Source organism: Pteronotus mesoamericanus, unplaced genomic scaffold (genome assembly GCF_021234165.1).
Source record: "Pteronotus mesoamericanus isolate MK-2021 breed Mesoamerican mustached bat unplaced genomic scaffold, CSHL_Meso_final scaffold_36, whole genome shotgun sequence".
Taxonomy (NCBI): Eukaryota; Metazoa; Chordata; class Mammalia; order Chiroptera; family Mormoopidae; genus Pteronotus; species Pteronotus mesoamericanus.
Window position 1 is genome coordinate 19,532,332 of NW_026555313.1, and position 15,096 is coordinate 19,547,427.

Below are 15,096 nucleotides of genomic sequence, written 5' to 3' on the forward strand. Positions count from 1 at the left end.
AGACAAATGTATTTGAAAAAATAAATTAAAATAAAATTTTAAAAAAAGAGATGAAATGTTTTGCATAAATATAGAAACTATAAATTATAATATAATAAAAATGCTACACAGAAAATATACAAAAAAGAAGGATTCATAATGATGAACAGCAGAGTAGACATAAAGAAGGAAAGGATTGATGAACTAGAATATAAGTAAAAAGAAACTATCTACCTTGAAATATAAGGATAAAAAATTTTTTAAAAGTGCAGGAAGAAAACAGAAGAGGATATTCAAAATCAGCAGAACAATGTCAATAGCCTAGTTTCTGTAAGTGGACTGCCAGAAGGAAAGAAAAAAGAAAATGGAGAGAAAGAAATATCTGAAAAAATAATGGCCAAAAACATGTATCTGGGAAAACTGACCTACAGTAATCAACTCTAAGACACATGCTATTAATAGTATTAGAAAAACTGCTTTAAGCTTACAAGAAACAAGGACTATTGTATTGATAAGTTTTATGAAAAGTCTACTGAAGAACAACCTTCATCCAACCAATAGATGACTAGAGAACCTTGGGCAAAAGAATTGATGGTGAACATTGAATACATATAAGTGTAAAAACTAAGGTTAAAATAATGATGAAGACAGGAGTGGAAGAATAATATGTAAATGTTATAGGTTCTGAAAAGTAGAAATAAAATAACTCAAATCAGTAGAGAAGGAAAAGAAAATGGGGGAAAGAGAATAAATTCATTGATTGACACATAGACAGTAAGTAAAAGACAAAGAAACCATTAAGTCTTACACACCCAATAAGGAAAAAATAGGACTATGAGCATTAAAAGTTATTGGTATAAAGGTAAACACTAGAATAAAACAAAACTTCTTAAATAGCAAAAGGATTAGAATCATACAAAGAAAAATTATCACATAAAGAAAAACATTGTCCTGACTGGTGTGACTCAGCTGGTTGTAGCATCATCCCATATAAAGAAAAGTTGTGGGTTTGATGCCCAGTTAAGGCAGGCAGGTTTGATCCCCAGTTGGGGTGTGTACATGGCAACCAATCAATGTTTCTCTCTCACATCAATGATCAATGTCTCTCTCTCTCTCTCTCATTCTCTCTCTCTCCCCTCCTCCTGCCTCCCTTCCTCTCTCTCTAAAAACAATGAAGAAAAAAGTTAAATCAACAAAAAAGGACACACAATTCATTTTTTAAAAAATAGACAAAAGACTTAACAGACACATTGCAAAAGGAGAAAGCCAAACGAGCAGTATGTATATAAAAAGATGCTCAACAACAATGACCTAGCTATATACATGTTTCAGGATAACAAAAATTTAAAAACCAACAATGCAAAGTATTAACAAGAATGGGGAATAAATTAAAAATTTGTTTATGTGAAAGAGGGATGTATACTTTGAAAAGCTATGTAAACAGTATCCACTAAACCTAAATTTTACATAGTTTGTGACCTAGCAACTGGGCCTCTGTATCCAACAGAAATGTATGCATATGTGCACATATAGACATAAACAAGTATATTTATAGCAGTTTTAGTTAGAAAGAAGATGAAAACAATACAAACATCAATAAACTATAAAATACTTAAAAGGCAGTATATTCATAAAAAGGAATATAATACAGTTACAATGCATAACTAAATGTAGTCCTCTCTGAGACACACATTTTGAGCACAAGGCCAGATATATAAGCACATACTATATAAGTTAATTCACATGAAGTTCAAAAGGAGACAAAAGTAATTTATAGTGAGTCCTCGATGGTGTGGCTCAGTTGGTTAGACATCATCCCCCAAATCAAAAGTCACTGGTTTGATTCCCGGTCAGGGCACAGGAACCCAATTCCAGTTGGGGCATGTACGGGAGGCAGCCAATTGATGTTTCTCTTTCACATTAATGTCTCTCTCCTTCTCTTTCTTCTTCCTTTCCCTTCTCTCTAAAAATCAACAATAAAAATAAAAAAAGAATACAGTAACCTGCAGTGATAGAAGCAGAATTAGAAAAATATTGATTACAGATAACATGCAGGATGCTTGTGGAATACCAGTTACAGTCTATATCTTGATCTTCGTAATGGTTATCAGGGTTTTCCACTTTTGAAATAAAATCATAAAAAAAGTATCTACTTTATATGTTATACTTCAATTAAGAGTTTCTTAAATTAAGACTAAAAATAAATGAATAAAATTACTAACTGAAATGGTAAGAAAAAATAACAAATTAAATAAAGAGTGCAGAACGAAATAGTGATAAAACTGGAAATTATTGAGGTACAAGTAGGAAACAGTGCAAGTAATAAATAAATAAGTAATGCTCTAAAAAATCAACATCATAAATAAACCATTATCTAATCTAATCAATAAAAAGGAGTAAAGCATAAATGTAAAAATTAATAATTAAAATGTGAAAATAATCATTGAAAAAGAGGAAGTAAAAACAAGACACTACTTAACCCAATTGTGCAAATAAATTGAAAAGCTAAATGAAATGGATAGACTTATAGGATAATGGAATCTACTAAATTTGACTTTAGTGGAAATAGAAAGCTTAAATAAACCTATCCTTATGGAAGAGACAAAGTAAGTCATCACAGAATGATGCTACAAGAGAAACACCAGGCCCAGATGATTTCACAGGTCTCTACCAAGCTAACAAAGATTAAAAAAATCTAAATGTCACTTAAATTATTTCAGATCACTGAACAAGAAAGAACATCTGCTATAGACTGAATGTTTGTGTCACCCACCACCAAATTCATATGTTGAAATCCTAACCCCCAAGGTGATGTATTGTATTTGAAGGTGAGGACTTGGAAGGGGATTAGGTCATGAAGGTGGAGCCCTCTTGAATGAGAGTACCTCCCTAAAAAAGACCTCTGAGTTCACTTTCATACACAATAGGAAGATGGCCACCCATGAACCAGGAAGCAGACCTTCATCCTACATAAAATCTGCCTGTACCTTCATCTTCAACTTCCCAGCCTCCAGAACTGTGAAAAATTATTTTTACTGTTTATAAGCTACATAGTCTATGATATTTTGTTATAGCAACCTGAATGAACTAAGACAAATTCAAATTCTTTTTATAAAACAAATATGTTTCTACCAAAACACAAAAATAGCACCCCCCCCCAAAATTATAAACCAACATCACTTATAAATACTGATGTAAAAAACATAAATAATAGCAAAGAGAATTAAAGATCATATTAAATATAAAGAGAGATGATGGAAGTGTAGGTAAATATAGCTCACCTCCTCACCCAGCCATAGCAAAAATTACAGCTATATTACAAAACAATTATCACCCAGAACAATCAGAAAATTGAGCTGTATGGAAGTCCAAAAAGGAATTAAAGAGGTCACATTCATCCAGACAAGTAGGAGGGGCAGAGATGCGGAGACATGGAATGTGCAGTCCCACACTCACATGTGGTAGATAACAATCAGGAGGGACATCTCAGGAGCAAGGCATCCCAGCCCCATACCAGACCACTCAACCCAGGGTTTCAGGGCCAGGAAGATAAGTTCCTATAACCACTGGCTATAAAAACGAGTAGGGGCTGGAGCAGTGGAAGAAACTGTGGGATTCTCAGGAGTCTCCTGTTAAAAGGCCCACAATGGTCTTAGGACTTACACAGGCTTACTCCCTCTAGGCTCTAGCACCAGGGCAGCAGCTGAAAGGGCACCAGAGCAAACAGGGAGAAACTGACATGTCTGGCATCAGGGTGAGCACCAGGGGACAGCTTCCTTCAGACAAAACTCCAGAGGCCAAGCAGAGGTCAATGTCTCTTTTCTGAGCCATTTCCCACACAGAGCCACAGAATGGTGATACCATATTGGAGACTCCATCAACCTGGTTCAGATGGGTTGCCTTACCCTAGCAACTACCTGAGGCTCTGCCCCATGCTACTTACAGGTTCACTTTTCTACAATAGGCCACACTACTAAGAGAAGCAGTCAAAGCAGCACTACCTAATACACAGAAACAAAAACAGAGAGGATGCCAAAATGAGGAGACAAAGAAATACAGCCCAAATAAAGGAATAGAACAAAACTCCAGAAAAAGAACTAAACGAAATGGAGATAAGCCATGTATCAGATGCAGAGTTCCAAGAACTGGTTGTTAGGATGCTCAAGGAACTCATTGGCTACTTCAATGGCATAAAAAAAGACCCAGGCAGAAATGAAGTTTACACTAAGTGAAATAAAGAAAAATTTACAGGGAATCCACAGTGGAGCAGATGAAGCTGAGAATCAAATCAATAATTTGAAACATAAGGAAGAATAAAACATTCAGTCAGAACAACAAGAAGAAAAAAGAATTTAAAAAAAAGGATAGGACAAATAGCCTCTGAGACAACTTCAACTGTACCAACATTCAAATCATAGGGGTGCCAGAAGGAAAAGAGAAAGAGCAAGAAATTGAAAACTTATTTGGAAAACTTCCCTAATATGGTGAAGGCAATAGACATACAAGTCCAGGAAGCACAGAGTCTCAAACAAGGTATTTGCAAAGAGGACGACACCAAGACACATCATAATCAAAATGCCAAAGGTAAAGATAAAGAGAGAATCTAAAAAGCAGCAAGAGAAAACAGATAGTTACTTACAAAGGATTTCCCATAAGACTGTCAGATGATTTCTCAAAAGAAATTTTGCAGGCTAGAAGAGGCTGGCAAGAAGTATTCAAAGTGATGAAAAGCAAGGACTTACAACCTATATTACTCTATCCAGCAATGGTATCATTTAGAGTTGAAAGGCAGATAAAGTGCTTCCCAGTCAAGGTAAAGCTAAAGGAGTTCACCAAGCCATTATTATACAAAAATGTTAAAGGACTTATTTAAGAAAAAGAAGGTCAAAACTATGAACATTAGAATGACAATAAATTCACAACTATCAACAACTGAATCTAAAAAACAAACTAAGCAAATGGGCAGAACAGGAAAGGAATACTAAATACAGAGGTCATTTGAAGGTTATCATTTGGGAGGGAGAAGGGGGAGAATGGGGGGAAAGATACTGGGATTAAGAAGTACAAATTGGTAGGTACAGAATAGACAGGGGGATGTTAAGAACAGTATAGGAAATGGAGAAACCAATGAACTTATATACATGATCCATGGACATGAACTAAGTGGGTGTATTGCTGTAGGGAAGAGAGGTACTGGGTAGAGGTGGACAAAGATGAAAAAATTGGGACAAATGTAATAGCATAATCAATAAAATATATTAAAAAATAAAGTGCATTTTTCAGTGGCTAATAAATAAAATAAAAAGAGAAAATACATCAACACTAAATAGGATTTATTCCAATGAGGCAAGAATTGACTGAAATTAAGAAATCTATGTAAGTTACCATATTAATAGAGGCAAATAAAAAATAAATTGAAGAACACAGTAGAAGGAATCAAAAGCAGGCTAGATAAAGCCGAGGGTCGAATCAGCTAGCTGGAGGACAAGGAAGAAAAAAGCTCCCCGAAAGAGGAAGATAATGAAAAAAGACTCAAAAAGAATGAAGAGGCATTTAAGGAAATGCAGGACAATCTGAAATGTAATAATATCCACATAATAGGGATACCAGAAGGCAAAGAAGAGGAGGAAGGGATAGAGAACCTGTTTGAAAAAGTAATGATGGAAAACTTCCCTCATTTGAGGAGAGAAAAAGTCACACAAGTCCAGGAAGCACAGAGGGTCCCATTCAAGAGGAACCCAATGAGGCCCACTCCAAGACACATCATCATTAAAATGACAAATATCAAAGACAAAGAGAGAATCCTAAAGGCAGCAAGGGAGAAAGAGGTAGTAACATATAAGGGAGCCCCGGTATGGCTAACAGCTGACTTCTCAACAGAAACATTGCAAGCCAGGAGGGAATGGCAAGAAATATTCCAAATCATGAAAAGCAAAGGCCTGCAACCAAGACTTCTCTACCCAACAAGGCTCTCAATTAAAATGGAAGGCAAAATAAGGAGTTTCCCAGAAAAAGAAGGCTAAAGGAATACCAAATCAGCACTGCAAAACATGCTAAAGGGACGGCTTTAAGATGAAGAAAATGAGTCTACGAATACCCAGTTCCTTTCACAGTTGCCAATACTTGATATTACCAATATGTTTTAATACTCATTAATCTGATTGTGACAATAATGTGTTAACTGTTCCTTTACTATTTGTTGAAACTAAACCTGTTTTTGTAAATTTCTTGCCTATTTCTATTATTTTTAAAAAGCTTTAAATGACTTTTTGGTATTCTTTATCCATTTTTTGATTAAATGTTTGTAGAATTTTTGCCCTTAAAAAAAACTCATTAACCCTTTTTTAATGTGTTGCAAATACTTTTCTATTTTTTACTTGTCCTTTAACTTTTTTAATGTGTCTATTACTGCACAGTCTTAAATGTTTAATATAGTCATATTGTCAATATTTTACTTTATAGCTTCTGGGTTTGAATATTTTACTTCAGTGTAAGAAAAATGTATTTTTTTCTTGATTATGCTGTTTTTGCTTGCTCTTTCTCAAGTTGTTTTGTCTCCTTGTGAGTTGTTATTTTTTTAATTAATTTATTTTGTATTTTCTCCTAAAACTCCTTGTATTCTACATATTGATTTTTAACTCACCTGAATATTTCTTGTATAATGTGTGAAATAGGGCTCTATATTTGTTTTATTTCAAGTAATAGTGGTCCATGCACCTTATTTGTTGAATAAGCCTTATTTTACTCATTGATTTGAAATACCAACTTAATCATATATTACACTGTTAGATATATATGTTTGTCTCTAGAATGTTTATTATATTTCATTGATCTACTTGATTGTTTCTGTGCTGGTGTCATGTTTGTTTAATTGCTGAGACTTTATAATGGTTTTAAATTTTTTAATATTTTGCGACAACATGGATGGACCTGGAGAATATTAAGTTAAGTGAAATAAGCTAGTTGATAAAAGACAAATACCATATGATCTCACTTATAAATGGACTGTATTCAACAAAATAAACTAACGAACAAAATAAACCACAGGCATGAAAACATGGAGCAGACTGAAAGTGATCAGAGGGAATGGGGTAAGAGGACAATGGTGGAAAGAAGGGGAAGGGACTAGACAAAGAACATGTATGAATGACCCATGGACAGGGACAACAGAGTGGGAATTGACTGTTGATTGGTGAGGGGATGGGGGTGGGATGGAGGGAGGGAGGTAAAGCAGGAAAAACTGAGACCACTGTAATAGAATAAACATCATTTATAAATTTTTTTAAAATGTTAATTTTTATTTAAGTAAAAAAGAAATAGAGCCAAGTGTATCTGCAAATTTAGTATATGAAAAAGAGCACATCTCAAATGACTGGGGTAAAAATGATTTTTTAAAAATAAATGGTAATGGGGCAATTTAGAATTCATTGGGAATAATAATAATATTGGACCAGATCATATAACAAAATAAATTCAAATGGATCAAAGATATAAAATTAGACTATTTAAGTGTTAAAAGAAAACTCAACTAAATTCTTTCATAACATACATGTGGAGAAATTCTTTCTAAATTATAATTCAGAATCCAGATAAAATAAAGATAAACTCAATACATAAATACAAAAAGAAATTTGTATGACCAAAATTAAGAAGAAAGGTCAACAAATGAATTACAAACTAGTAAAAACAATTACAAGATATTTTATGTATAAAGGGCTAATCTCACATATAAAATATTTAATTGTGAGGAAAAAACACCAAAACACTATTTTTTTAAAATGAGAGATGGAGTAAATGCATGAACAGATAGTTTACAGGTAAAGATATACAAATGCCTTTTAAAAATAAAAAATACACTCAACGCACTCATAATAAGAGACACACAAAATAAAACTATTTTGAGATACCGATTCTCACCATCAGGCTTCCAAGAATTCAAAAGCTTGAAAACATTCTGCTAGCAAGGCTGTCGAGAAACCAACAGTCTCACATACTGCTGATGGAAGTACAAAATAGTATAACCCAGTGTAGGGGGAATCTGGGAATATCAAACAAAATTGCATATATCTTAAGACCTTGAATCTGTAATATCACTTCTAGGATTTTATCCTTAAGATACGCTATGTGAGGTGATGGATGTTAGCCAAACTTATTATGGTAATCATTTCTCAATATATATTGAATACATAAGTCAAATCATTATGTAGTACACTTAATCTAATATGATGTCAATAATGTGTCATATATGACATATATGTCATTGATATATCAATTCTATATCAATTGGAACTCCATAAAAAGGGGCAGGAGGAAATACACATCTAGAATTTATGTGAACTTCTAGTTTTCAGTCTGACATGTAGAAAGCTTAGAAGTCATCACTTTCATCTTCACAACAAGATAAAATGCTGAATAAACTGAAAATCAGTAGTTCTTAGGTTCATCAGGGAATTGAGGTCAAAGGGAAAACTGCTCTGAAAACTGCACAGGAAAATACAGAAAACCACAACTTACTGGAAGCAGAAACCACTGTGGGAGCCAGCAACTGGGAGGAAATCGGTGGGAAAACAAGGTAATTGACTAATTGCTGGTGGCTGAGTGTGTACAAGCTTAAGGCAAAAATCTTGGGAGCCATCTATAATGGGCCCCAAACCTATGCTGAGTTTTACCTACAAGAGCCTTATAAGTCCTGAATGAGGATAAAGATTTGAAAAAAATCACTTCTGTTTACAGAAGGGAGGGCAAAATTAATCATTTCAGAATGCACCCAGAGTTTTCCCTTTTCCTTAACCAGGGTCCATCCTCAAGGAAAAATATTTTGCCAGAGCCTCATTTACATGGGGGAAAGGAAAGTGCTCAGCTCCAGCCTCCTCTAGTCATTCTGTCTCGGCTAAGGGGGTGAGGTGTGGGAGGGGATAAACTGAGAAGCACTGTGAAGGTCACAGCCTTGGGCACAGGCTCACTAAAAGACTGTGACCTAATCATGGGATTATAGGCTGCTTCCCCACCCCCACCTCACCACCACCTCACCATCAATAGGGATCCTCTATGATACCAAGGAAATACAATGGAAAGAACCACAGGTCTCAGACTTATTTAGGAACTCTTTAGGGAAACCCAAAGGCAACAGAGGAGACAAAAACAAAAACACCAGAGGAAATTGTAACCTCTGATACCTACAGCTACAGCAAACAGTAAACACAGCCTAACTCCTAGCCAGGTAAACTTAAAACCTCACACTAATAGTTTACTAGTTCCTTTTTCTTGATACAGCATGTCCAGTTTATATAAAACATGGCAAAGCATGCTAAAAGGCATGAAGAGGCAGGGAGCATCCAGACCAGGCTTGGATCCAGCAAAGATTCAGGGATAATCAGATCAGGAATTTAAATTAACTATGATTAATATGATAAGAACTCTAAAAGTTGACCACATGCAAGAACAGATGGGTAATGTAAGCAGGGAGGTGAAAACGCTAAGAAATAGTAGAAATCAAAAACACAGAAATGAAGAATGCTTTTGATGGGCTCATCAGTAGACTGGACACAGCTGAGGAAAGTATCAGTGAACTTTAGGATATCTCACTGAAAACCTCCCAAACTGAGAGACAAAGAAAAATAATTTTTTTAAAAAAGAACAGAATATCTAAGAACTGTGAGACAATTACAAAAGATACAGCATATGCCTTATGAGAACACCAGAAGGAGGTATAAGAAAGGAGCTGGATACACCTCTGCAAATGTAAAACAACATATGAAACACTATTCATTCCTTGAAACACTATTTGTAATAGCAAAATATTGGAAGCAACATAAGTGCCTATCAATAAAACTGGATATATAAACTATGATTTATTTTCTTACAGTGTAGCAGTAACAGAGAATAGGGAAGATTTCTGTTGACTCATGTGAAGTAATTTCTAAGACATATTGTCAAATTTTGAATTTAAAAATATTTTAGACTTTTTCAAAAGTGCAAAAGAATTACCTATTACTTAAATATTTTAAATATATTGCAGTATGTATTATTTATAGATTAGACTACTATTTTGTATATAAAAATGGGCTTCATTTTGCAAAAAAGTAAAAATTCAAGAAACACAAATTAGAAACAAAAATCATTATCTATAGTGGGTGAGTGGGAATGGGGAGGAAGTGAGACTGCTCTGCATATAATTTTTACATGGTTTTGACCATTGAGTCATGTAATCCTTTTGCATATTCAAAAGTAAAATTACATTAAAAAAGATGAATAAAGCAAATCATAATGGTGAATGCAAACATAAATAAATGAGCCTAACAAAATATTGGAAGACATGGAAGACACCTAATGCCTAGCCATAAAGATTGTAGAAACTATGACTTACCCTCTCACAGTATAGTACCATATCGTACTACAAAGCAATAACATGATCACACAAGGAAAAAAATTTTCTGAAGTAATTATTAAACACAGCATTCTAGTTGTATACACATTGTGGCATATATTCTAACATTTTTTTTAAATGCAAAAAAAATCTTAAGCTTTATTTCATATGTTTGTTGGTAAAGACGGTATTGATATAGTAATTCTGAAACTCTTTATTGTGTATAGTAAATATGTAAATGAATAAGTACAGCAATGTTTTGAGGGACTGGTTTCTCAATGTAGAAAAGGAAGAATCAAATATGGAATGAGTGAAGGTAGGTGATGTTCTATTTCAATTAAAAGTATCACTATAAATTCAAAATTTTGTAATATGTTTCCCGGCTCTGTCCACTGAAAAGGCCTAAAGGAAATGACATCTAGCATATTAAATGATATCCTTAGAGAAGCTTCATTTCCTTTCCTATTCCTCCACTCATTCCCCACCTACTTCCCATAAATAACCATTCCATTCATTTCTAGTTCATCCTTATTAAGTTTCTATTTGCCAAATAAACAAACACACATGGCACATGAAACATTCTTATTTCTCCTTTCTCACACAAAAAGTGGCCTATAATGAAACTTACTGACCAGTACTTGATCTCTAAATACCAGTGCTCATGAAAAGAAACTAGGGCTCCTTTAAAAAATGACTGATTCCAGATCTGTGGTGAAGAAATTACAAAGCAAGCTTGGAACGTTTTCTGTGCTAGAAAACAAGGGAGACTCAAAGACTGAGGGGGATACATCCAAAGGACATAGAAGCAGGCTTAAAAGGGTTCTGATTAGAAAAATGTCAGACAACTTGAATATCAAAACTGCTAGTGAAGGAATGGCTACACTGCATTAAATTTTAAAATCCATAAATTCATAGTGATAAAGAGAGACAGGAAAGGGAAAGGGAGAGATTGCCATCTATAAAGGCAGAAAGAATGAGAATGAGAAAAATCACCATTTTGCAGCCATCAATATAATAATTGCTTCAGGTAAGAATTATCAATGGATGCTAAAACCATTGATTGGGCTAAAGATTGTTAGGGAACAGTCAGTCACCATCACGACCAAGTTCACTTAAGTATAAAGAAGTTTATACCTTTTATCTTTAAACTAGACATTTGGATACACCACCTTATCCTTGTGATCAAATTTTGCAACACCCGTAATGGAACTATCTGATGTTATATGCTTTCTTATATGATGCATGAGACACTGCATCAACTACGTAGTATTCTTGCTAAACTAACCTAAAGATAAATCATAACCAAATGCAGTACCTAATCCTTGATTAGATTAGGGGATGTGAGTGAGGGCGAATAACCTTAAAGAAAATATTTTAATTAATTAGGATAAGTCAAAAATGGGCTATGCATTAAACAGTATTGTTGTACTTACATTAAATCCCTTAGATGTAGTAATAAGAGTAGTGTTGTTCTGTAAGAAAATAATCCTGGTCTTAGTTTAGGGATAAAATGTCAGGATGTCTGCAACTTACTTTCAAGTAATTGAGAAAAAATATATATTTGCATAGAGTGAAGACACAGAGCTAAAGCAAGAACAAGAGAGAGAAAAGTAGCACAAATGTGGCAAAATATTAACAATTGATAAATTCGAGTTTGGGTATATCAATGCTTATTTTATTATTGCAATCTTTCTACAGGTTTGAAAATTTTCAAAATAAAAACCTCAGAAAATAGATAAAAAATAAAAATAGACTTTAAATAAGTGAAAATTCAGAAATTTAAATATATTTTAACATAATTTATTACTATAACCACATAAATTACTTCTATTGTAAAAAACCAAGTAGCTGAGTGACAGGACTGATGATAAAAATGTAAAATGTTAAAAGAGAAAAAAGGTTAAATGTTACGTTATTTTGAGCATTGAAAAAGTATACGATTTTAATAAAGAAAATTCAGTTTCCTCGTGTCTCTACTAAATATTGAAAAATATTAAAAGACCATTATTTGGGACTTCCAGTTCAAGATGGAAAATTTGACATATACATTTAGCTCTGCTGTCTTCCAGATTTATTTTATTTTAGTTTTTGGAATGAACCCATGAGAACAAAGAGTACTGGGGAGGAAAGTACAATAACAAAATTTTGAAGGCTAAAAAATAGATTGGCAGGCAGTACCTGACTCAGCAGTTGGGAGAGTGCTGAACTCTAAACTTGTGATAAGAAAAGACAAAAGCAACTCAATTTACACTGCAGAGCCTCCAAAAGACTCAGAAAATTGGCAATACAAGGTATTTTTGGAAGTGGTAGTGAAGGTGGCTTATAAAGAAGAGGATTGGCTGGAAGTCTGTTTAAATAGCAGAATCTCTTGTACTCTTTGTAACTATGAGTCTGTCCCTTCCCCATATATCAGAGGTGTATTCTCTGGAAAGCATAACATAGGCATGTTGAAGATAAGAGTACCATACTGTAAACAAGAGAGCTTACATGTTTACATTAGACTATTGAGAAGTGACCTCCAACTTTCTCTCCTCACTTTACTTCCAGTAAGCTGGCAGTCAGGCATTTTACCAGCACACAGGAAATTAGAAGAATCTATATTCATGTGACCAGTGCAAGGAACAGACCGGGTGGCGGGGGGGGTGCCTAGCGTGACAGCCCGAGCTGATCACAGTAGCAGGAGAGCCACAGTTAACATTCCACCACGTAAGTTTTTAAGTGCCCCAAACTTAAATGTGGTCAGACAATCAAGTATCATGAGAATCTGAGAAAGCACTTAATGTAAAAGACAAAGCACAAAAGAAGAAACAAAGAAAAGTAACTGAAGAAGGCAATTTTTTTATTAATTAATTAATTATTTTCTGAATGTATTTGGTTTTTTTTTATTTTATTTTAATTTATTTTTTCAAATACATTTGTCTCTGCCTCCCCCCAACCACTTTCCCTTGCGCCCTCCCTCTTTCCCTCCCTCAGCTCTTCCCCTTTGGTTTTGTCCATGAGTCCTTGCTAGATGTTCCTTGACTTTCCCCTCCTCTTCCCTTTCCCTGCCCCCCCCTTCCCTCTTGTCTCTGTTGATTTCTTTTCCTTTCACTGTTGTTGGTCATATTTTCCTTGCATCTTTGCGTTGTTGGTTAGGTTCCACTTATAGGTGAGATCATATGGTATTTGTCTTTCGCCCCCTGGATTACTTCGCTTAGCATAATGCTCTCCAGTTCCATCCATGCTGTTGCGAAGTTTAGTAGTTCTTTTTCTCTTTCTGCTGCGTAATATTCCATTGTGTATATGTACCATAGTTTTTTGATCCAATCATCTACTGATGGGCATTTAGGTTGCTTCCAACACTTGGCTATTGTACATTGTGCTGCTATGAACATTGGGGTGCATAGGTTCTTTTGTATTGGCGTTTTGGTGTTCTCAGGGTATATTCCCAGCAGGGGAATCGCTGGATCAAAAGGCAGTTCCATTTTCAGCTTTTTGAGGAAATTGCACACTGCTTTCCACAGTGGCTGCACCAGTCTGCATTCCCACCAACAGTGGACTAGGGTTCCCTTTTCTCCACAGCCTCGCCAGCACCTGTAGTTTGTTGATCTGTTTATGACGGCCATTCTGACCGGTGTGAGGTGGTACCTCATGGTGGTTTTGATCTGCATTTCTCTGATGGCTAGTGATGCTGAGCATCCTTTCAAATGTCTCTGGGCCCTCTGTATCTCTTCCTTGGAAAAGCGTCTGCCCAGGTCCTTTGCCCATTTTTTGATTAGATCATTTGTCTTCTTGGAGTGGAGTCGAGTGAGTTCTTTATGTATTTGGAGATCAAACCTCTATCTGATGTATCATTAGCAAATATATTTTCCCATAGGGTTGGCTCCCTTTTCATTTTGCTGATGTTTTCTTTAGCCGTGCAGAAGCTTCTTATTTTGATGACGTCCCACTTGTTTATTCTTTCCTTTATGTCCCTTGCTTTAGGAGACATATCAGTGAAAAAATTGCTACGTGGGATATCTGAGAGTTTCCTGCCAATGTTCTGCTCTAGGACTTTGATGGTGTTGCAAATTATATTTAAGTCTTTTATCCATCTTGAGTTTATTTTTGTGTATGGTGTCAGCTGATGATCCAATTTCAATTTTTTGCATGTAGCTGTCCGGCTCTCCCAACACCATTTGTTGAAGAGGCTATTATGGCTCCATTTTATGCTTCTGCCCCCTTTGTCAAATATTAGATGCCCATATAGACCTGGGCTTATTTCTGGGCTTTGTGTTCTGTTCCACTGGTCTATGGGTCTGTGCTTGTGTCGGTACCAGATTGTTTTGAGTATAGTGGCTTTGTAGTAGAGTTTGATGTCCGGTATTGTGATCCCTCCTACTTTGTTTTTCTTTCTCAAAATTGCTGCGGCTATTCGAGGTCGTTTATGGTTCCATATAAATTTTTGAAATGTCTGTTCTATTTCTGTGAAATACGTCATTGGTATCTTAATAGGGATTGCGTTGAATCTATAAATTGCTTTAGGTAGTATGGACATTTTGATGATATTAATTCTTCTAATCCATGAGTACGGTATATGCTTCCATTTATTTGTGTCTTCCTTAATTTCTTTTTTCAATGTTGTATAGTTTTCTGCGTACAGGTCTTTTACGTCTTTGGTTAAATTTATGCCTAGGTACTTTATTTTTCTTCTTGCTATATCGAATGGTATTTTTTTCCTGATTTCTTCTTCTTCTATTGCATTGCTGGTGTACAAAAATGCCATTGATTTC